Here is a 23153-nt window from a genome sequence, read left to right as displayed (position 1 = left end):
CTCCCGTTTCTTAGACAAGTACGAAGTGATTTGGTAATCAGCCAAAAATCGGGATCTAGATGCACTAATCTAAAGGGAAAACTAACTGCTTTATAAATATATAATATATAAATGTACAGATACACATCAGCAGGTTTGAGAGACTTAAAAACCACATTTTCTAATTTAAGTTTCCAAAGAAAAGCATAAACTTATGTAAAATCTAAAAGACTATAATGAAATGCCACAGGTTAAACAGAACTATATGATTATGTTGAACAAATAACCAAAAAATTTGTATGAATATATACTATTTAGAAAATCATAGCAAAGAATTAAAAAATAGAAGTTATGGAAGTTTCTTATGCAACAACACCAGGCAAATATCTTGGACCTTGACCTAAAGCTGATCCAAATCAATGCAATGACTTCCATTGATTTCACCAGGTTTTGAAGCAGACTTTTAAGTCATTCAGAATTGGAACTATTCACAGATGCAGAATCTAGACATATTTAAAACATTAAGGTAAAGTATACAATTAGCATTAACTAATCAGCAGGCTTTTCCAATTCTATAAAGAAGATTCTGGAAGAAGTGATAGTACAATATTTTAAGGTCTAGTTATTCGATGAACTGCTAGCCATCTTAACTTTAAAGACAACAGTATGAAACTCTCCACAGGTAAGTACTACTTTCAGGAACAACTTCATGTGGAGGGTTGACCTTGGCCAGCTGCCAGACACCTACCCAGCAGTTCTCTGACTCCGCCTCCTCAGCAGGATAGGGGAAGAAAATGACATGAAAAAAAAAAATGAAAAAAAGTCATAGGTTGAGATAAAATCAGGGAGATCACTTGCCAATTACTGTCACAGACAAAATACACTCGACCTGTGGAAAATTAATTTATTGCTAATTAAAATAGAACTTGGCAATGAGGAACAAGGACCAATTTAAAACAATGTCTTCCCTTGACCTCCCTTTTTCCTAGCCTCAACTTCACTCCTTCATTCCAGACACCTCTACTGCCTTCTCACCCCAGGCAGTGCAGGGGGGACAGGGAACAACGGGCTGCGGTCAGACCATAACAGCTTCTCCCTGCCACTCATCTATGCCCTGTGATGGGTCCGTTGCAGAGCCAGCTGGAACCAGCTGTGTCTGGCCCAGGACAGCCCCTGGTCACTCCTCACAGAAGCCACCCCTGCAGCCCCCCTGCTGTAAAAAATGACATGGACATCCAATATATCTCAGAAGGGAAGAAAAGGTTTTAGTATCACCATAGCTTCCTCAAGAACTTACTAAAACACAGAACATCTGAATCTAACTCCCTGATGCCTCACCAAGTCCTACACATATGTACCTTGGTAGTTTCTACATATCTAACAAAACAGAATATTGTAATTAAATTAGGTGTTATTCACATAAAAGAAGAAATTAATTATGAAATGTTTCTTGAATCTATGTAAACATCTAGTTTAGAGCAAATCCACATCTGCAGTGTTTCAAAGATATTTCTATTATGAAATAAATATATTATTTACTTGGATGTAGAAATGGGACCAAAGCTGTTCTTTGAAGTCCTAAAGCCTAGCCTGCATTATCGTATGACAAGAAATGGGAGGGTGGTGGGGAAACAGAAGTATATAGAAGACACGGCTTGATTAAAGTTATTTTCAAATTATTTGTGATGCAAAATGTTCAAGTGTCAGATGGCAAAAGTATTTCCAGTGCACAACAGTCTCTGTAGACTAGCACACAGGAAAATTGGGTCTAAAACACAAAAACCATGGTATCTCTTTATTTAAATGAATTTACTAAGTAAAGACAGAAAGGATTCTGAAATCTTCCTATTATCATAAAAGTAGAAAAAGCTTCCATTAATTTTGTTCAGTGGGTGCCCTTCAGACCTTCCATTTCCAAATATTTTCACTGCTTGTTACTAATGAAAGAATTAACAAGTCACCTGCCCAGCTAGTGAATGCTGGGCTTGCCCTGGCACAATTCAGATTTGTGGTTACAAGAACATTAAGCATTTATAGTCTGACATACACCTGGCCAAATGATCCTTTCCAGCAGAACGATCTATTGCTATCTTGAATAATACTTTACATAAAACTTCTTCATTTCCAAACCACTGTGCACCTATTAATCAATATAAACAACTTAGTATAAAGACATTAAATATTATTCTTTAGCAGATGTAAATTATAAGGCATAAAGATATTAGGAGAAAATACGGGGGGGGGGGGGGGGGCAGAGGGAATAAAAGCAACAAGATCCATTTCTTCAAAGTATTAAGGTGTTTCAAAACTTTTTACGATCCTGAGCTGAGTGACAAACACTAAAATTCCAGTCCCTTGTCTTGCTTTTGTCTAACCCGTTAGAAATAGAAACCAGTCCAGTAACATGGTTCAGAACAGTATTTGTTAGCTGCATAACGATAAAAATATTTAGAAATCTCCTAAAGTCTAGAGTTGGTTTCATACTTACTGCTACTAGTAAGAAAAGAATCAGAACTACTTTGAGGTATATTCTTCAAATAATAATGGCAGTCCTGGGTTAACAGTTGGACTCAATTATCTTAAAGGTCTTTTCCAACCTAAATGATTCTATGATTCTATGCATCTTCCTTCCCAAAGAGTCTTTATTTTAACATAAAATAAATGAGTATTATTTTTCCTTGCATCTTTCTAAAACAACCTGCAGCACCACATTTACATTCTACACTGCTGGTACTCCACATACATTTAAGCTTTTATTTCTGCTGTCATGCAGCTCAGCGTCATAATCTTCTTTCTCTTTATTCCATCACGAGTAGAAAGGCATTCCCTATTTTATCTGATTAGAAAGAAATGTAAAATCTTCAAAATGGTTCCTGATATTTAATTTTTTTTTTAAATTAAACCCATGACCTACTGAAGCCAATGGAAGTTTCACCATTACTCTCATACAAAAGGCAATTGACAATTACAACTGCCAATAAAATTTCTCTAGACAGCATCACCATCCTTGCCTTTTTGTCTTGTTCAGCTTTCACTTGGTAACTATGAAATCACATCAGTTGTCTAGCACACGCTCACTGTTCACTGAAAAGTCATTCCACACTAATGCTGCCAAAACTCTCTCTCACTTGAACTAAAAACTATATCTGCTTTCAAGAATGGATATATAAACTTATATAAAGCAAAAAATTACAAACACAATATTATATTTGAAATAAAAAGATAACATCTCCATATTCTGAAAAAGCAAAGACATCTATGGTAGCTGCATTGATTTTCAAATGTTTTTTTTAAATCTTTGTTATCCCTCAACCCTCCTCTTTCATATCGTCTACAATTCTTTATATGGGGTGGGGGAAGGCTATTTCATCTTCTGTGCAAGTTCAAATATTTTTTTTTCCATAAAACTATGTTTCAGTTTCATAAAAAAATCTGCAGTTTATAGGTTTTGTGCCTAGTTTAATAGGTTTTCACATTCATTTCAAAAGTTTTACTCAAGAAAGTATTTTGCAAATATGCAATAAACAGCTTAAATGAACAGGAAATTTCATAAGGAAACATTAATAATTTTCTCTAGTCTTTAAGGGACAAAGAAAGTAAAGGCCATTTTCTCCACAAACAAAGCTTATGTTTCAATTGGATATTAGAGGAAAACCATATATAAACAGTGCTCAATAACAGACTGTTACTGCAGTAGATGCATTTGCACATGCTTCACTGCAGCACCCACTTACAGAAATATTTCACTGAATTCACAATTTAAAATAAAAGTATCAGACCCCAAAAATATGTGTTTTACAATAGTAATCTGGGATTAACAAAGCGGTAATATATATATATATAAAAGTCCAGTCTTTCCAACATTATTTCCCATAGTCCTTTACACTTGCAAAAAGTAATGAAAATTACACCACAGATGAGAAAGTCAGAAGAGTGTGACTGTCGGGGAGGGGGAGAATACAGGGAACTGGAGACTGATATCATGTAGAAAATTTAAGGTAATATGGTGAATTAATGTTATTTTATGCATAGTAAAGAAAGCCTCTAGCTGGACTATTTATACATCTGAAGAATCTGTGAAGAGTCATTTGTTGCAAGAGACTATCATAAAACATCTGTTTCAGGTATGTCCCAGAAACTCAGCAAGATGAACAGAACAGTTAATGCAGAGGCCTGCAGGATCTGAGACCATTTTGGAGACTTGGCTGAAAGCACAGAACGGGATTTTTGAGAAATCAGAGTCTCAGTGTGGAAATGCAGAGGATCAGGAAGGCTTTGAGACTGTAGCCGCAGGAATCTATGTCCAAACTATTGCTGAGAAGGAAACATGAACTGAGAGGTAAAATAAATAAATCAAGACATAGGACTTCCTGTACTGAGGAAGTAAACAGTACAGAATTATCTTTTTAATTGTTTATATTGTTGTTGGAAGTCAAAAAGTCTATGTTACTTCCAGACGTCTCTCCTGGTCAAGTCCAAGACATAGAAATTTCAGGTTAGTTGAAAACTTGTATTGTTTGCTAGAGGAGCATCTAATTTAAAATACATTGTCTATATATTTTATACACAGATAGTTTTAATATTCAACTAAATCACCCTTCCACTATAGCTAATTTTTTCTTTTATTTTTTAAATAGCAACAGCAGTTGTCAAACTTAAAAAGACTAAGAGCATGAGAACACTATAGACACTATACTTTGAATCCAAGAGGAATTGAAGTCTCTCCCACCAGCCCAACAGTATACTGACACTTCACAGGAAAACACAAGCAGTATCTCTAAAATATTCCCTAAAATTGCATTTACCATTCTTTGTGCTTTGTTATGCTAAACTCTGTGAACTTACTAGAAACCATAAAGTGCAAAAAAATATTAAGTTCTAGGAAGTACCCCATAGCTCAATCCTTTATTGAACTCCCTTTAAATTGCATACTTCCTCAAGCATTGCAATAAACACATAGTTTGAGTATTGATCCTAAATGCAAAGACAAAATAAAACAGAAAAAGTACATTTAAGTGATTCACATTTGGATAGGAATGTTTTGTAAGCTTAAAATATTGCTCTGTCTTATATCTATGAAAGTCAATAGATAGCATTTACATAGGCATGCATCTGTTACTCTTATGCTGATCGAGTAGAATTTCAGAAGAGTCCATTCAGATTAATAAATTTTCACAGTAGGCTGCAAATCAAATCATTACTTCCTGCTCAGAATGCCTCAGAGTAGCTCCACACTAACAACCATAATGAATAGGGAATAGAGCCACAAAACTGCTATTTAGCAATTCTTAGTTCCTAGGCATAGTAACAATGAACAGAAAAACAGGGGCACCCTCCAGAGGAGGAGGAATTGTACACAATTGTGCCTCAGATGAGAAATGTGGGACTGTTAATGCAGTTTATTAGATGCTATTTTAATCTCTCACACCATGAAACACAAGAAGATGGTAAAAGAATCCAATAGTAACTGCCACAACATCATGCTGATTTTCATTAAATTTGTTGAAAGGGGACTCAGCATGGAATTATTAAACTGCTTTCAAAGGCAAATGACTAAAATGGCTCATCTATTTATAGCCATCATTCTCAATCACTTTTTTTTTTTTTATATAGTGACACCTGCTAGTTCCTGCTACAGTTAAGGTTCTGTCAGCCTTTCCTCAAAAACCAAATTTTTTTCAGTCTTCTGATGATAAAAAACTCTCTTCCTTTAAAATTGGCAGTAAAGCTCCTTAGAAATGGTTTTAAGAAAATAAAGAAACCAAGTAAGGTAACTGTCATCTGATTATTTCTAAAGATCTAAAACCATCATCCATCCTTAGAGGTTCCAAACTGATTTTTACATTTTAATGACCAGGATACAAACTTGTTTTTTCAATAGTAAATTTATTGAACAGTATCTTATACATAAGGTAGATACATCCTTCATATATATATATACATGCACACACATATATACACACACATAGATTAATATAGTAGAATTCTGTGCTTCTTGAATACATTTCTAAAGAAAAAAGTTATTATTTTTCAGTAAACTTAATGGTAACCAAAATTTAAGACTACATTGTGTTTATCACAAAAACCTCAGCACATATGCATTTAAGTGATAGGGAAGGTACCTGTGAGAACAGCACTGTCTGGAAAAGGAAGTAAGTGCTGCTGTTGCAACTTAACATAGCCAAAAAAATCTGAGTGACAAGCAAAAGTATCACAGCACTATATACACTCCTAATACTCTACTGTCATAGTACCTGTACTGTGAAAATAGTTCTGAAAATACCTAGTATTTTAGAACTACCCTAAGTTTGGTAACTAGTTTTCTATAGCCATATAGCAAATTCCATCCTTTTGCAAAGACATACAGTTGCCATTTACTTCAAGGCATTCTTGATGTACTTCAAAGTAATAGTAGTTATTTTTATATAGCCTTTAAGCTACACAGAAGTATTCATCCAAGTCATCAGCATTTTATTTCCTTCTCTTTTATCCACACAATCAAAATATGCCCTCACCTTATTAAAAAAGTCCCTATTTCACATGCTTAACATTTGGTCTGTGCTTATAAAGAAAAATTAACCTATCAGTTTGCCCAACAGATCAATCTGAGCTACTTCAGACCTTGAGATACATCCCATTATAAAGGAAAGTAGTCCCTACAAAGGGAAGAAAAAAGATGCAAGGAGACCCCTTCTTTTTATTAGAAGGGTGTTTAAGCTCCAAGATCTCTGAGATCATTAAAAAGCTGGCAGAAGATGGAAGTATCTTGAGAACAGACAGCTACAAATCCTTTTCAGAACATGAAAGTGTCCAAAGGCTGATCCTATTCCAAAACAATTTCTTTCATAATTTCATGGTAAAAAACCTACCTGAATACTCAGTATTATTCAAATGATCTGCTAAAATGCATTTTAGCATTTGTCTGTCAATTAAAAAAACACTACAATTTTGTGTGATGAACCATTCATGAGATTTTAATTGCAACCAGCCAGGAGGGGCCATTTTGACCTTCTAGTCTTAACAGTCTGCTCAGGCAACTGAGCCTCACCTAAGAAAAGTTGCGCACATGCAGTGTATAGCAAATATATTTTGTCACTATTCATCATCCCTTCTTTTTGTTTGTTAATTTAACTTCTGAAATGCATATGAGCATGCATGTAATTTCAATCATTTGAGAAATTGCTGTCTTTTGACTTTGTACATCGCAATGGGATTTCTGAAGTTTCAAGGTGCAAACATAATACCAAAAAAAGAGTAACAGCAGCCTACAAAAAAAAAAAAAAACCAACCAAAAAAACCCCCCACAACCAACAACAAAGTCTTTGCAAGCCCTTGCTGTAAAGCAACAACAATACAGTTTTATGGTAAGGTTTAGGAGACACATTGTTCAGAATCTTTTTGAAAAGAAATCAAGATTAGGCCTACTTGTATACTTCATTACTGCATGCAGTAACATAGAAGAATTGATAAGTACCAGATTTCCCTCAAGATGCTACCTGCAAACAAATAAATTTGCAGAAGGCTTGTGAAGATACTACTTAGATTTGCATCTACAGAAGATAATGTGAATACATCAATTTATCCCAACTACAGATGAGATCCAGTTCATTTAAAATTAAATAAGTCAATACGAATAAATTGGTTAAATTAGTGATATTATATATAACCACCTGGAACTTCTATAGTACTCCCAAAGCCCTTCTCAGCAGAGCTACTCTCAAACCCTTTAAATCCCCAGACATTATTGATAATGGGGATTGCCTCACCCCAGGTGCAGGATCTTGCACTTGGCCTTGTTGAACCTCACGAAGTTCACGTGGGCCCACTTCTCGAGTTCTGGCATGACACTGAACAAAACAGACTGGCCCAGGTGTTCACGTGTTCACAGGCTGAAGACGAAGGCATTAGATTTTTAAATTATATGAACAGATGCTGAAAGCATACTGCATGGATTTAGACCTTTTACATGAATTAATATTTTGCTAAGGTTTTTCTTTCAAAGATTTTTCCCTCCTTTTTCTTTTAAACCTATCTGAATATTAAAAACAGAACGTGGAAGTAACATTGCTGTGGTTGAAGGATATGATGCAAGATTTTTAGAAAGAAGTAATATCTTACCTCTCCTAAACTAGCTGATATAACCAAGAAAAAAGACAGTCAAGAGACAACAGCATTTCTTCAAGGAAAAGTTTGATTATGTGACAGTAAAAACAATCTCAAAAATTCCACTTACTCCAAACGATACAACTGCAGTACACTGCTGATAGTGTGAATTTGTTTTAAATATTAGCTCTGTATTTACCTGCTTTGAGTAGCAATAAATGTCAATGAGTAAATGCCAGCCTGATTACAGACTCCTCATGTTAGAATTTTACTTCTTTGATCAAATTAATTTTACTGAGTTCACCTGAAATTGCACTTTTCACTATAATTTGTCAAAGGACAAGGTAACAACTTCTCTCAGACTGTCTTCTCTGCAAAGCCCTTATGCTTACACTATGATGCTTTTACCTTGACAACATCTCATTATTGTTTGTTAACTGCATGTATGGGATCACTAGAATCTGTCCAGACACTATTGCAAGCATCACCAAGCAGTTTCTGAAATAAATCACTGGCTCAGCAAATGGTAAAAGTGATTACTCTTTGAATTTAACACACAACTATTCATGTTTCCAACTTCTATTTTGTTATAAAACAGCAACACACTATCCATTTAAAATCTAAACACAAGAAGAAATGATTAATCCCAGTTCATACCATTTTTATTTGTATCTAGTACACTGATGCCTTTTGAAACCTTCTGAAGCAAATTTCACTGGCTTCATTTATAGCGTAGTTCTGGATGAACCAAAGGAAGTCAGACTTCATGATCTGAACACTATATAAATTTGACATTTAAGTTTCAATAACATTATATATATACATATATATGTATAAATTCATATAGGTAACATCTTATCTTGATAACAAGCAATTAGCAAGTTGGGGAAAGTTGCTTTCCATTTGCTTTCTGAAATTCTTTCTGCTAACAAAATGCACACATTGTCTATAAATCAATTCCAGACTAAGTGTTAGTTACAGAAGTATGAGTATGTCTCTGACAACTCCAAATTCAAGATCATGCAGGTAGGAACTGCATGTACAACCTCCTGTGAATAATGCTAACACATCAAAGCGATAACTTGGAAACCCACAGAATTTATCATTATTATCAGTTAATATTATCTAAGAAAAAACATAAATGAAAACACATTAAAGACCATGTTTTAGTCAAATTACCTCATTTTCTTAAAAATTATTGCTCAATATTCTGTGTTGAACATACACACTATCTCAAAATCCAGAAATATCTTTCCAGTTAACTTTCAAAGATGCAATAATGAGTCTATGTTGAGGGGAAACCTTTACAGAATTGTAAGAAGTCTACCTGAGAAGGAATGCAAATTCTTATTGCCACATACAGAGTTCAAGACTTTTTCCCTATTAAAAATATCTTTAACATTTTATGAATCAGAGCTATCATGAGCTTTGCATTTAAATGTGTGTTAATGGCAATTAATAGCAAGCAACTGCTGAGTTTAAATTGATTACTGTGTCTTATTTCGTGATAGTCTCAAATTTATCTGTGTAAGAACATAAGTTCTGTGAAAAATAAATTGACTTTCTAAACAGCAAGATGTGAGCAACTTAAGCAGCTGGATGCTAGAGGCACATGCCAAATTCTCAATGCTTTAAATGTTGCAGCAGATTTTTTTATAAAGACTGACACGTGTTTGAGTACAGAAACAGATCATTATTTTTCACTTCCTTTTTATGTACTGATGTTCAGAGCAAAAGGTTCTTTGTAAAGATATAGAAAGCAAAATCAAATTTCAGAGAAAGTATTGTCCAGAACAAAAAATATCATGCTTGAACATTTTGAAAAACACTGAAAAATAGTTATATAGTTGATTACTAATTTTTCATCATATTCCATTCAAAAATAATTACCCCAGTTTTCACAGATACAAATTTTAGAGTCACATGGGTGTTTCTTCTCACTCTACTTACCTCATTAATGATGAAAGTTGTAAAGAACAGCTAAAGCCAACTAAAATAAAACCTTTTATTGCAGCTTTCATTTGATTCTCTTACAACTGATTAGTATGCACCAAAATGATTAGTACTTACCAGAAAAACAATCTTTAGATAAGAAGCAGAGAAAAAGGTTCATAAGGAAAAAAATTTGCTTCTTGTTCCATGGCAACAAGGTAGTCCAGATGTTTTGTAACTATTTGGGAACTAGGAATGTCAACCTCTTACTGCTTTGATCAAGCTACAGCACATAAGAGTAGCAGCCAGCAAGGAGCATTTCTTCTGTATAGTCCTCGATGAGTCCATTTTGCCAGAACTTGGCTACTGAGCTTGGTATAAAAAAAAAGATGGTTTAGACCTAACAGTTGACACACTGAAATGCACATAAAAAATGTTAATTTTTACTGTTGTTATTATTGCAATAATGATAATTTCTTTTTTATTTTCCCATATACATAATTAGATTGCAACCACCTAAATATAAATTTAGGTTCTGCCTAGTATGCTCCATCCCTTTGAAGGCTTAAGTAGGATTAAACATACCCATTTTTCCTTCCCTTATTTTTGATGCACATAGCTTATATAAAAGTCTTTCTTATATCGTTACACCACATTCTATAATAGGATGTCACAAATCAAATCCAAAACTGCTATCAATGGTTTCTAATTATAACTTTCTTACTAAGAATAAGATAACGTAACAAAAAAGAAACACTAACTGAAAAGTGTCCTTAATTTTTTTTTTTTTAATGAGAAATAGGTGTTTGGAAAAGACTGGTGAAATTTTATTTTCTAATCAATATAGTTTAGTTCCCTTTTAAAAATACCTATCTGTAAACAGTTCAACTTCTCAGAGAGTACTAAATTCAGAATATTTAAAGAATATTTAAAACAAGACAATCCATTGTAAAAAAGTACATAAAGAAATACCGTAAAACTCAAAAAACTTCAAAAGACAAAAATGTAAAAAAAAAAAAAAAAAAAGAAAAGCTGTGAAAAGAAACCATCATAACCATGTCTGAACGAAACCAAAATTTTCAGAGGTTGATCAAACAGACACACAAATTTCTACAATAAGGTTACATTAGGGAAAAATCAGACTGTTTTTCTTCAGTATTTTCAGAAGTATCAAAAAACTGAAAAATAATTCATCCTTAGAAACAAAATCTGAAGCTTACTTCTCAAACAAATGCCACCTTACTGAGCATGATATTCCTCTGCTCTCATGAGACAGTACCTCTGAATCTGCTATCCCAGTTTTCACAGAAATGAAGCATTAAAAGAGGTAGTGGAACAAAAATATAAACATTATTAGAATGGCTAGAAGTTGCAACTGACCAACATAAACATTAATAATTATCAAGATCACTCACAAACTTTTCAGCTAAAACAAAATTTGGAAAGGCATGCATCTGGTACTACTCTAAGAAATTATAACATTACTACATTACTTTAAAAGAAAGACTGTTCTCTACTACTTCTTCAGTTGTGGCCAATGGTAATAATTACAGGAGTTGGTTAAGTTCTATTAAAACTACTGTGTGCATACATCTCTGCTTTTGCAATGTAACTTCATGTGATGAAACAAATGTAACCAGGGATATACAACGATCATCGTTACTATATTATGCAGACACAGTTTTGGTAATCTACTGGAACAAAAGACTATATCTAGCTTGCTTGAGGCTTTATTTCAGTTTTTACCAAACTAGGAAACTTTTCTTCCCTTGTCATTTTCTCACATTGCTCAGGTATGCAGTAATTCAGACATGTCTTAAAACCTGTTTATTCACTGTTTCCCAAGCGCACACACTGTATTGATGTCATGTAAGACCTAGGTTCTATACTTACAGAAGATATAGCAGTATTAAATCTGTCTGTAGCTTAAAGCCTGGGAGTTCTCTATTTATGCATTATTTGTTCTTCTGACAAAGTGTTAACAGCATTCTACTTCTATCAGGAAATCCATCCACTTTTTCTATACACACAAGAATGATTAGCTAGTAAAAAGCTGCTGTATCACATTGTTGCTTAAGAATCTGTTGTCAAGCAAAACAGAAGGTATGAAATTTCTGACTTCAGTGCAGTGATTTTATCAGCTGATATTTTTTAATTAATCAACATGACACAAAACATTTTATATTACTAAATTTAACCTTTACACAGCAAATATGTATGAGAATCATAAAACTGGCATCCACTGCTGGCCACCTACACAGCAGGTTGACTTTTTGTGATCTGGACTGTAAAGACAGTGAGGGACTTTTGGGACACTGTTGATGCAATGTGTCAGTTAAAAGTTAGATTTGTTACTAAGAGAATATAGAAGCTACAAAAAATCATGTTTAAATAACATTTATCCCTTCAAGTATAAAAATCTCTTTCCAAGTGTGACAAGCTAACTTCCTAGAACTCAGAGGTCAACTTCATAAAACAGAATTCATGTTAAACACAAATTAAAATTACAAAGGACCTTGGACATGAATTAACATTTCATAGAGACACTCAAATCCGGAGCTGGCCTTTTTGTAATCCTCAAGGCATATAACAACTGCATTTTTGCAAAAGACCATCCCCAAATATGCTACTGTAAGAAGGAAGACAAACTTGATACAAAAGATAGAAAATTGTTTTTTATCACAAAGCTAACATATGTAAAAATGAAACCATCAACAGCACTGACTAAGGACATTCTTTGTGCATGAAACACTATGTGCCTGGGAAAACCTACATTATTTTTGCGTAACAGGGGTAACACACACAATTTCCCAAAAGCAAACTGAGCACAGATTTTTCAAAAACTAAGTTTGGAAAGAAATGACAGTATCTAAATATGATCATAGTAGCTACATAAAAAGTGCTACTTGCCAGAAATATAATTTACTACAAGATGACAAAAATAAATGTAAAGCATTTAGAAGCTCACAGATCTCCATTGCCATATGGTATCACAGCATTAGATGAGCATAAAATAATAGCTACCTATTGTAAAGTTAATGGAGTAATTTATCTCTTAAAATGAATTTTAAAATCCCACATGAAATCATGCAAAAATTTCCAGGAGCTAAGTATCTTAGTAAGCAGAAAGCTTCAGTTGCACTTGGCTTTGCTACTGTTCTAATGCTTATACACCATGTATTTTCAAAGCACTGTAGTTTCAAGAAATTACCGGTATCATAAATGCCAGACTATGGAAAATTTTATTAACCCTACCTAACAAAATGTTAAGCCTCAAACAGCTTCAAATGTCATTTTAATGGGACTGCTTTTCTTGAACAGGGCAGGAATATAGCTTTAATACAAAATAACAGAGGTAGAGTAGATAACAAAGTTGAACTGTGGAGTCTTGTATCTGAAAAGCAATACACAGTGAACCTAGGACACTCCCAAAGGCATAATACACCAGTCTGATGGAATACTTGCTCTTAAGTGGAAAGTGATAGTTAAGAACAGTGGAAGAAAGGGGAAAAAAATAACCTATATATATAATTCAACCTGAAATGTAGGTGGTTCTTTCCTAGGATACATGTCTTTTCCCACAGAATCACAGCAAAGGAAAACTGAGGAAAATGTCAGGAAGGGACAGCCTGCCTTTCAGTTGACATGTTGCTTTTCAGTCCCTGCTGTGTGTTTTGGTAGTAAACACAATGGGTTTAGCACATCACATGATGTAGTTCAGTTTTAGTTCTCTATTTACACTGAACACATCCACTGTTGCAGCTCTAGGGTAATACTTCACTTAGGGAGTTTCTTTTCCATTCTAGCTCTACCTGCAGCTGTTTCAGCTGAAGACATTTGTGTTAAAATGTTCTGAGCGAACCAACGCCTGGAAGGAAATTTTGTCATCTGTTGGCCCTAAGCTCCTATCCATCTTTAACTTTTTTCACAATAACAGGTATTTCATTTAGCATCTCTAGAGTTTCTCTTCACTTGTGATCTTCAGAGGAAATCAGGTGACTGCTTTTTCTTAGCAGGCTCTTCTCTGGGTTCCCTAATCTCCTACAAAAAAAAGTGCTCTGGACCAGGGAGAAAAATCACTCTCCATTCACATATTCCAGAAACAAGCCTAACACAACAGCATACCATGCCACATATGACACCTCAACTCCTTGTCCTCCCCACAACACTACCTTTCTTTGCTAGATCCATTTCAGCTATAAATAAGCTAATTGTATGCAAATAATGTTTCTTAGATGCTCTAGCCACTTTCCTTTTGACAATCACCTTCAAACATCAATCCTTACTACTAAATTGGCTGGCAGTAAGTATGCATGCAGTAAATAAAAGACAATTATAAAAAATAAGCAAATATTTATTTCTGTATATTGATTTGGAAATGTGTATCAAAATCGGCATTTTTCAGACCAGTACTCTTATAATCATAAATTCATTGTTTTTATTTCTCATCTATTAAGCCAAAGTGGCTTGTTGTGTCTTTTTCAATTTAAATATTGTTGTGTAGGAACAGGAAACAATCTAAGCATTGAATATAATATCAATAAAATGTTTAAACGGAAGCAAAAGATGAGAAACTTGCCACTGCCAACTGTATCCAGTTTTTTATTTTTCATAGTATAACCAGCTACTTTAAGCAATGAAAATATCTATAAACTGTTTGAAGACAGAGACATCATACAAAAGACTGAGCTGGAATCTCTGTATTGTGTGTTTACAATCCAAATTAAAACTTTCAGTCAACAACCCAGAATTATACAAAATAACATGGCAACTCTTTGCTCTTCAGTTAACTGGGGCCCATAGTGTGTACTAGTTTTAATATGGGTTCAAAGTGGTTCTATTAATGATTTGGTATGAAAGCTATAATTCTGACAATATACTAAAAATTATTTAGCCTTTAAATGGAAGCCACTGAACTGCTTAGAGATATGCTTACAGAGAAAACAGAGCTAGAAGCAATCCGGTTTCTAAATCACTCAAAATGCTATAGATTTTCAGTTCTTGGTTTTAATGTTTAAACTTTCACATGCATTCACAACTTGAAAATTAAATAAATTCCAAGTTACAGAACAGTTATTTTTAATAAAACAAAAATAAAAAAGAAATTTACTACAATGAAAAAAGGTAGTAAAAACACTAAAAAACCCTGTGTTTTCAGAGTTGTATTTACTCCCATTTTGCACATGCACGTCACGCTCAGAATGGTTAAAAGCTTCCCATATTGGAAAAGAAGAATATTTTTTTTAGTGCTCAGCATTCTATTTCTCCATTAATAAGAATGCTGAAATTCCAAATGACAAAAAATTCAACAATCTTCTACATTCGACCTATATGCTCTTTCATTATTACTACCATTCCTGTACTTGCTTTCTTTCAGATTCATGACTAAATATGATCCAAACGCTACTATTAAAAACATGTAACCTTTTGTCTGGTTTTCATCACTTGCTTCCTTCCTGGTTTTCAGTAAATCAGGTCCAATTTTTTTTCCTGACTTTTGTTTCTTTTTCTCCAATCTCATTTCATCACTATCACCCCATCATTGTTTCTTTCCCTCTGTCCTTCTAAGGCTGTCTTATATTAAGCTATTCTACACATCTAGAATATTTCCTTATTAGACACTCTTCTCTCTTTCTCCTTTAAAACACTTTATCAGCCTTTGCTTTATGTCTGATAATTTCTCCTGACACTTTTTTATTTTATATCTCTTATTTATTTGCAAAAGAAAGTTTAGCATGCTTCTGACTTAATCAAGCACTCTAAAATCAGAGTTCTGCAGAACCATGTTCTTACGCATTTCCATGGACTTTAACTCAGCTAGTAATTCAGAGAATATCCCCCCTAGAGCACTTCTGTTCCTACTGTTGCTTAATTCACATCACATCAGGCTGCTAGCTCCATACAGTGGTATCTAGAATGTTATTTTTCCACTACATTAAAAAAAAATAAGTTGACAGTATTTTCAAATACTAATTATTTTGTGACATCATGCACTGTTATAACTAAAGTTTTTTGTTAGTTTTTCTAACTAAAGTAAGTTCTAAGATAAAGTCAGCGAAACCAACGAAAAAATGACTAGTTTTAAGATGCTAAAGACATCTTACCAGAGGATTGCTCAGAAAATGAATACAAAGCTTCAAGACATTTCTGAGCAGCTGGGATCCCTATTTCAATTATCTGGATTTCTAGATTTCTCTATGGAAAAGATCTTAGCATCAAAAAAGCTTTATTAGGACTGATGCGCATGTTTGATAGTGATCAGTCTTACCATACATCTCACAGTTAGGTAATTCAGATGTTTATTTCACAGTTTCCTGAATACAGACTTCCAGCAGTGAGAGCTGCAACACTGGAATACATTAAGATAGAATTTTCAATGTTGATGAAAATACAAAATTCTGTGTTCCCAAAATAAAACCAGGCACATACAAATAGCATCATGCAAGACGTTTAATTTTAAGGGACAATAGAATGCAAAGCAGTTTCTATCATTCAGTTTATAGGGCCTTCTAAAAGGAAAGAAATAAGAAAATAGTTTAAGATTAGGTGTAACACCTTGTAAATGCTTTTAACTTTTACTACCTAAAACAAACAGAAAAAAACTACTAAATTTTGGTTTGGGGTGGGTTTTTTTCCCCATTTCCTGTAACTTTTAGACTATGAAGGACAGAGAGAAGGGATTTGGGTTTGATTTACTTTTTTTTTTCCTTTTCTGTTTCATAAAAAAGGAATCATGGAGGATACTGTACAAGACAGATGCGAGGCATATTCCCTACCTTCCAAAGACATTAGTATCTCCTAAAGCATCAGCTACATATATAAAGGAAAAAAATCAAATATGCATCTTCAGATTGGTAATGCATCTTAATATTGTGTTATGTAGACTTGACAGACATTTAGACATCTAAACAATGAAATGTATCCATGACATTGAAACAAAAATAACTTTATGGATTTAAACGTTTTAACACTTCCTGAAGAATTTATTTTGCTTTTTTAAATCCAAGCAATTTTTATTAATCAATCTCAGTACATTTCAGGTGCATGGAAATTGAACAATTAGGTAAAGGGCAGAATCAGCAGTGCACTATACTGGGACATTAGTGGCCATAAAAGACTATATTTAATTAAGTCGTCTTTAGAAGTACTGCATGCTATGAATAGCTTAATGGAAGTCTACCAGCAGTTTACATGATTACAGCTTTATAGTGGATTAAACCTGCCAACTCCAGCTTATTTTGTAGTTCATACTTTACAGAAACTTTCTTATCCATGGCAGATTTTAATAACTGAATTTAATTTTTAGTTTGCTGAAAGCGTTGTGAAGAGAACTGTCCATTCTAAATAGCTCCAACATAGACATATAAAAAGCATGCATGTTTCCATAGGTACAGGTGTGATGTATTAAACAATCACAAATCTATTCTGTTTCTACAGGTTACCTCCATCTATAAGCTAGACCATAATTATCTAACTTGCCCTGTAAACTAGTGGATGCAAATACGCCCATGGCATAATCAGGAGGGATGTGATTCAATTTCAGAAGGCAACATGAGTCACAAAAAATTTGCAACTGATGAAACTTAGTAGAGTATTGGCAAAGAAAAATATGCAGATTCTGAAGTCCTATCCAAAAGAGGCCTTCAATGTCCTTCACTTTATGAGTAATCCTATTAATTTCAATAGCCTATGCACTCAATTGGTTTAGCGTTCTCTTGGGGCCACAAAATTCATACCAAGAGCTCCTTTTACTGGAGTAGTTCACTTAAACAGAAGAAATAAGGTGCGTTTTCAGGCACAAAAGTCCTTATTATGACCATCCTGCAAAAATATTTTTTTTAAACATCACCTGAAGAAGAGCTCAGCTCCCAAAAGCTTATGTTCCCCTGCTCTTATCTCCTCACAAATATAGATATACTATATCTGTTGTTCTAACAAAAATAATTTTTCTCTTCCTACAAACATGGCCTCATGTATAACCTTAGACAAGTATAACTACTACAACGCAGATACTATTTGCTGAGTGAATATCCTGCAGCACAAATCCCCACAGCTATTACAAGACTCATCCCTACAATTTACATTTATTTGGCTGAAAACAATAATAACACTTCCATCTGTCATTATCAAAGGCTATCAGCATATAGAGGGTTAAATATTTTCATAATATATAAGAATATGTAGGAGATCACTTGATTTTTTTTAAAACATAAACATGAGGATCATGTTTGAAGTAGATATTCTGCTGAATTAAAAAGGAGATTTAGAGAATGTTTTGATATATCACAAAGCAATTTTGCATTATATTATTTTAAATACATTTCATATTTGCTCCACTGGCACTTCAAAAGAACTTCAAAAAAATAATCTTTTGTTAATCTCTTTTTGTATATGCATAGCAATAATGACAGGGTGAAATAATGTTCTGAATTATTATTGCTCATTCTTTATGAATCCATTCCTCCACAAAATAATGTAATAAAGGATAATTTATCAATTAATAGTACTAACATGTATACTTATTTTAAACTGTTAATATTATAGGGGTTGATTTCATTATTGACATTGGGGTTTGAATGTGATTTTATTCAAAATATTATTGTTGCAACACTGAACTTCATTATATAGACTTGATATACTATGAGGTGTCAGTAATACCAACAAAATCATCCACTGCATATGGCCACATGTGGTGGGTTTGACCTCTGTGGGACACCAGGTGCCCACCAAGCCACTCCATCACACCCCTCTCAACTGTACAGGGGAGAGGAAAGATAATAAAAGGCTCACAGATCAAGATAAGGACAAGGAGATGACCACCAATTACCATTACAGGTAAAACAGACTTGACTCAGAGAAATTAATTTATTGCAATCAAATCAGAGTAGGGTAATGAGAAACAAAAACAAATCTTAAAATACCTTCCTCCCCACAACTTCCTTCTTCCTAGACTCAGCTTCACTCCCAAAGTCGCTACTTCCTCCCTCACTGAGTGGCACAGGGGACCAGGCAATGGGACCTGTGGACAGTTCATCACATGTTGTCTCTACCATTCCTTCCTCCTCACACTCTTCTCCTGCTCCAGCATGGGGTCCCTCCCACAAGAGACAGTGCTCCACAAACTTCTCCAATGTAGGTCCTTCCCACACGCTGCAGTTCTTCACAAACTGCTCCAGTGTGGATCTCTTCCATGCGTCCTTTCCACAGGGTGCAGTCTTTCAGGAACAGACTGCTCCACCATGGGTCCCCCATGGGGTCACAAGTCCTGCCAGCAAACCTGCTCCAGCGTGGGCTCCTCTCTCCCCATGGGGCCACAGGTCCTGTCAGGAACCTGCTCCAGTGCAGGCTCTCCAAAGGGTCACAGCCTACTCTGGGCATCCACCTGCTCTGGCATAGGGTCCTCCATGGGCTGCAGGTGGATATCTGCTCCACTGTTAATCTCCATGGGCTGGAGGGCACAGCCTGCCTCACCGTGGTCTTTACCACAGGCTGCAGGGGAATAACCACTCCAGAGCACCCCCTACCCCTCCTTCTCCACTGACCTGGGTGTCTGCAGAGTTGTTGCTCTCACATATTCTCACCCCTTTCTTCCAGCTGCTGTTGTGCAGCAGTTTTTTCCCCTCCTTAAATATGTTACTGCAGAGGCACTACCACCATCAGATGGGCTCAGCCTTGGCCAGCAGCAGGTCTGTCTTGGAGCCAGCTGGCATCGGCTCCATTGGACATGAGGGAAGCTTCTAGCAGCCCCCGTGCTACCAAAACTTTGTCATGCAAACCCGGTACACCAGACATTTCATTTTAAAGCAGCTGTTCAAAATATAAATATAAGTAAGCTGTCAAAGGTCTGAGATACAGAAAGTACAAGAATCTGTTACCCTTAGAAAATTCAGTCAATAATAAAATAACACAAGAAAGTGATTCATTGTTTCTCATGCAGTGAAATAACAATTTTTCCGATTAAAAAGTGAGTATACTGAAACTGTCATATCCAAAATTAGTCAGAAAGGATGCCAATCTTTCAGTTTGATGGCTGGCAAACTAGTACGACAGCTAGAAGAGAAAGGAAAATGCATTTCTATTAGTTTATTCAAAATATACTTTCCCTCAACCAAAAAAGAAAAAAAGGCGGCCATGGTATTCCTTATCATTATAAAATGATTTTGTTCCTCACTTTCACAGTAGCAATCAAAATTTCAAAGCAGAAACCTATTTCCTTCCTAGAAAAAAATGCATAAAAATACATCGGTTTTATGACTAGTAAGATATAAGTATTGCTATATTTAAGAAAAAAACAGCAACAGTGCTGCAGCTAGAGCATGCATTTGGACTCCAGCTAACAGCCGATTCAAATTACCAGAGTTATCTCTATTTCTGACAAAATTTCAATGCTGCAGTTTATTACAATAATTGGACAAATAACCTCACAATAGCTACCAAAAGTAGACATCATTTCAGACAATAGGCAACTGAGAGATTCAGAAACTTCCATTTCCCCAAGATGTCCTACCCCGCCCTGCTGCATGGGTTCCTGTTCCTTTCAGAATAACAGTTGGGACCCACAGGACCAGAACCAGTGGCTCTTGCCCATAAAGTCTTCCCTAGAAACTTGAGCGCTTCCCATGACCTGCATGTTCATAACTCATCCAAGCTTCCATTACTTCCTTCAGATGTACCAATGACTTCTTGTGATTCCTCATAACTAGTAATCTGCCCACTACTACCTTTTCATATATGCTATCCAGGACTGCTGATAGTGCAGAATATGAGTGCTTAAGGTATTTCAATCAGCCAGAACAAGAGAACAATTTTTAAGTGTTAGAAATAAAAATAATTCGATAATTCCATAGAGAGGATGCTGAGGCAATCTGTAGAGATTAAACATGCACAAACAAAAAGACTACAAGAATAGAAGCCAATAACATGCTTTATTAACATGCAATGTCAGACCAGAAAGTGCAACTACACAAGTCCAATGCTGCATTCTAAATAAACTGTGATTGTTAGGAAAAGGACCTTATGGCTGCACTGTTCTAAAAACGTGATCAGCTTGCAACACTGGCAAAAAAACCCGAACACTACAAAAAATGAAAAAGAAAGTATTTTTAAGAGTACTTTCCAGTTTCACGCATTTTGCAAGATGTTATTCTCAAAGATATCATTACGTAGACAACATAAAAACTAAATGTTGGACTTTCTTCAAGAAAAAACTGTTTATTTCAGCTGAGTTAAGACGCACAAGAACTTGGTCCCACCAACCCTTTTTCACTCAATAATTTAAAAGCAATGGAGGAATTGCAGTAATCTGGGAAGTTTTCTAACCGTGGCAGCTGCTATTTTCTGTTGTTGACAAGACAGATAACTACAGAAAACTACAAGGTTTCTGTAGTTTTTCGGTATTTTCTTTGACCTGAAAATTCTGGACTACAGAGAAATGTTAGTCTTTTTAAAATAACTCATTTAAAATTTTCTTTTATAGCTTTAAATTGTATGAATCCTGTTAACATTGGAACTAACGATCTGAAGTCAATTCCAGAGGATACTGCTAGTTTCACATACTCTCTACATGTCAGGCAAGTATTACACTATATTTTAAAATGAAGAGCATAAGTTTTATTATTAAAACATTAAATAATAAAACTATTGAAAATTAAACAACCATAGTAATAAAAATAGCAACTTAGTCATATTTCTCAACTTGTGTATTATACAGAGAACATTTATGTAATAGTTGCATAAGTAAACACCTACTACAGGAATCAGAAAAGGTCAAAAACATTGAAGACAAAATCCTTCACATTTCATTTTAATATTTTTAGCTTCACTTTTAAAAATATTTAATGTTATACTAACAATACAAGAATAATGTATTTGAATTTCTGTAAAAGAGTACAGAAAACACTTCTTGGAGGTTATAATAGGCATCTATCATACTTTGTAGCAACGTACAAGATAAGCATTTTTAAACACACACCCAGACAGTCATTTCTACCAAGTTTAACACCAGAAATTTGATTCCAGTTTTTTTCATGTGTTTCAAGGAAACACAGAAAATCATGTACAAGTCTCAATGATTTACATTCTATTTGTGTTACTGTAATGTGAGGCTCAAACTCCAAAAGTTTGGAGTCAAACTCAAAACTGCTAGAGACACATGCACTGAGAAGCCAGCATCTCACCATTATTCAGAAAAAGCAGCAAGCAGGTATTCAATTGTATGTACATTCTTAAATCTCAACTTCAGTGCTAAGTGGATATGAGTTTAACTGAACTGGGATGATTTCCTGAATGACTGTGTTCATACACACTGTCTGCCTTTATATCTACATAACAACTTCCCATATGTAGTATCACATATACAAAATTTGGCACAAGAATTGCTATGTGACATAAAAAGTTGCTCCTAAAAAACAAACATAAACACAAAGCAAACAAACAAACATACAAACAAACAAAAAACAACAACAACAACAAAAAAGCCTAAGAAACAAACAAAAAAACTCAGGACAAAAAGAAGCCCTAGGATCAGGGGAGTCGAGTCCAAGAAATTGGCTAGAGCCATGAGTCTACAAGCTCAAAAGTTCTTTCCAAAAATCTAGAATACATGATGTTAGCAGAGAAAAGAGGAAGTATTCAGTATATCTGAACAAGCCACAGATACACAACTGCTGGAGGGAAGGCTGGAGTTGATTTTGAAACTTCTATCTTTCCTTAGTTATATTCTTCTACTACTCACAACTTTTATGCAACTTTTTTCTTCCAGGAAGTTTGCATACAAAGATCTTACTGAAGAAAGAACAAAACCCAGTAATCCCAAGACTACCTTTTGTGAAAAATACTTCTAAATTTTTGAATATTTTTTATAATATTGAAGAATATACCCCAATATTGACATTTTAAAATATAAAATATTAACTGCAAACATTTTATTCTTTTTAATTCCTCTGGCATATTTTTGGCTTAAAGATATTTTTACACTAAGGCTCAGAACTTCTTAGCAGTCTGCTTCAAACAGTAGAATCCAGTATCTATGTGTATGCATTTTAGCTAAATGTGTATACTCTGTTGTTCTGAAAGGCTAAGTAAAAACTTTTCAAAATGAAGACAGGAATCATCAATCTTTGCTAGCAACTAGTTTTATT

Source organism: Falco cherrug, chromosome 1 (assembly GCF_023634085.1).
Source record: "Falco cherrug isolate bFalChe1 chromosome 1, bFalChe1.pri, whole genome shotgun sequence".
Classification (NCBI taxonomy): domain Eukaryota; kingdom Metazoa; phylum Chordata; class Aves; order Falconiformes; family Falconidae; genus Falco; species Falco cherrug.
The sequence above is the reverse complement of the archived record's forward strand: the minus strand, read 5'-3'. Positions refer to the sequence as shown.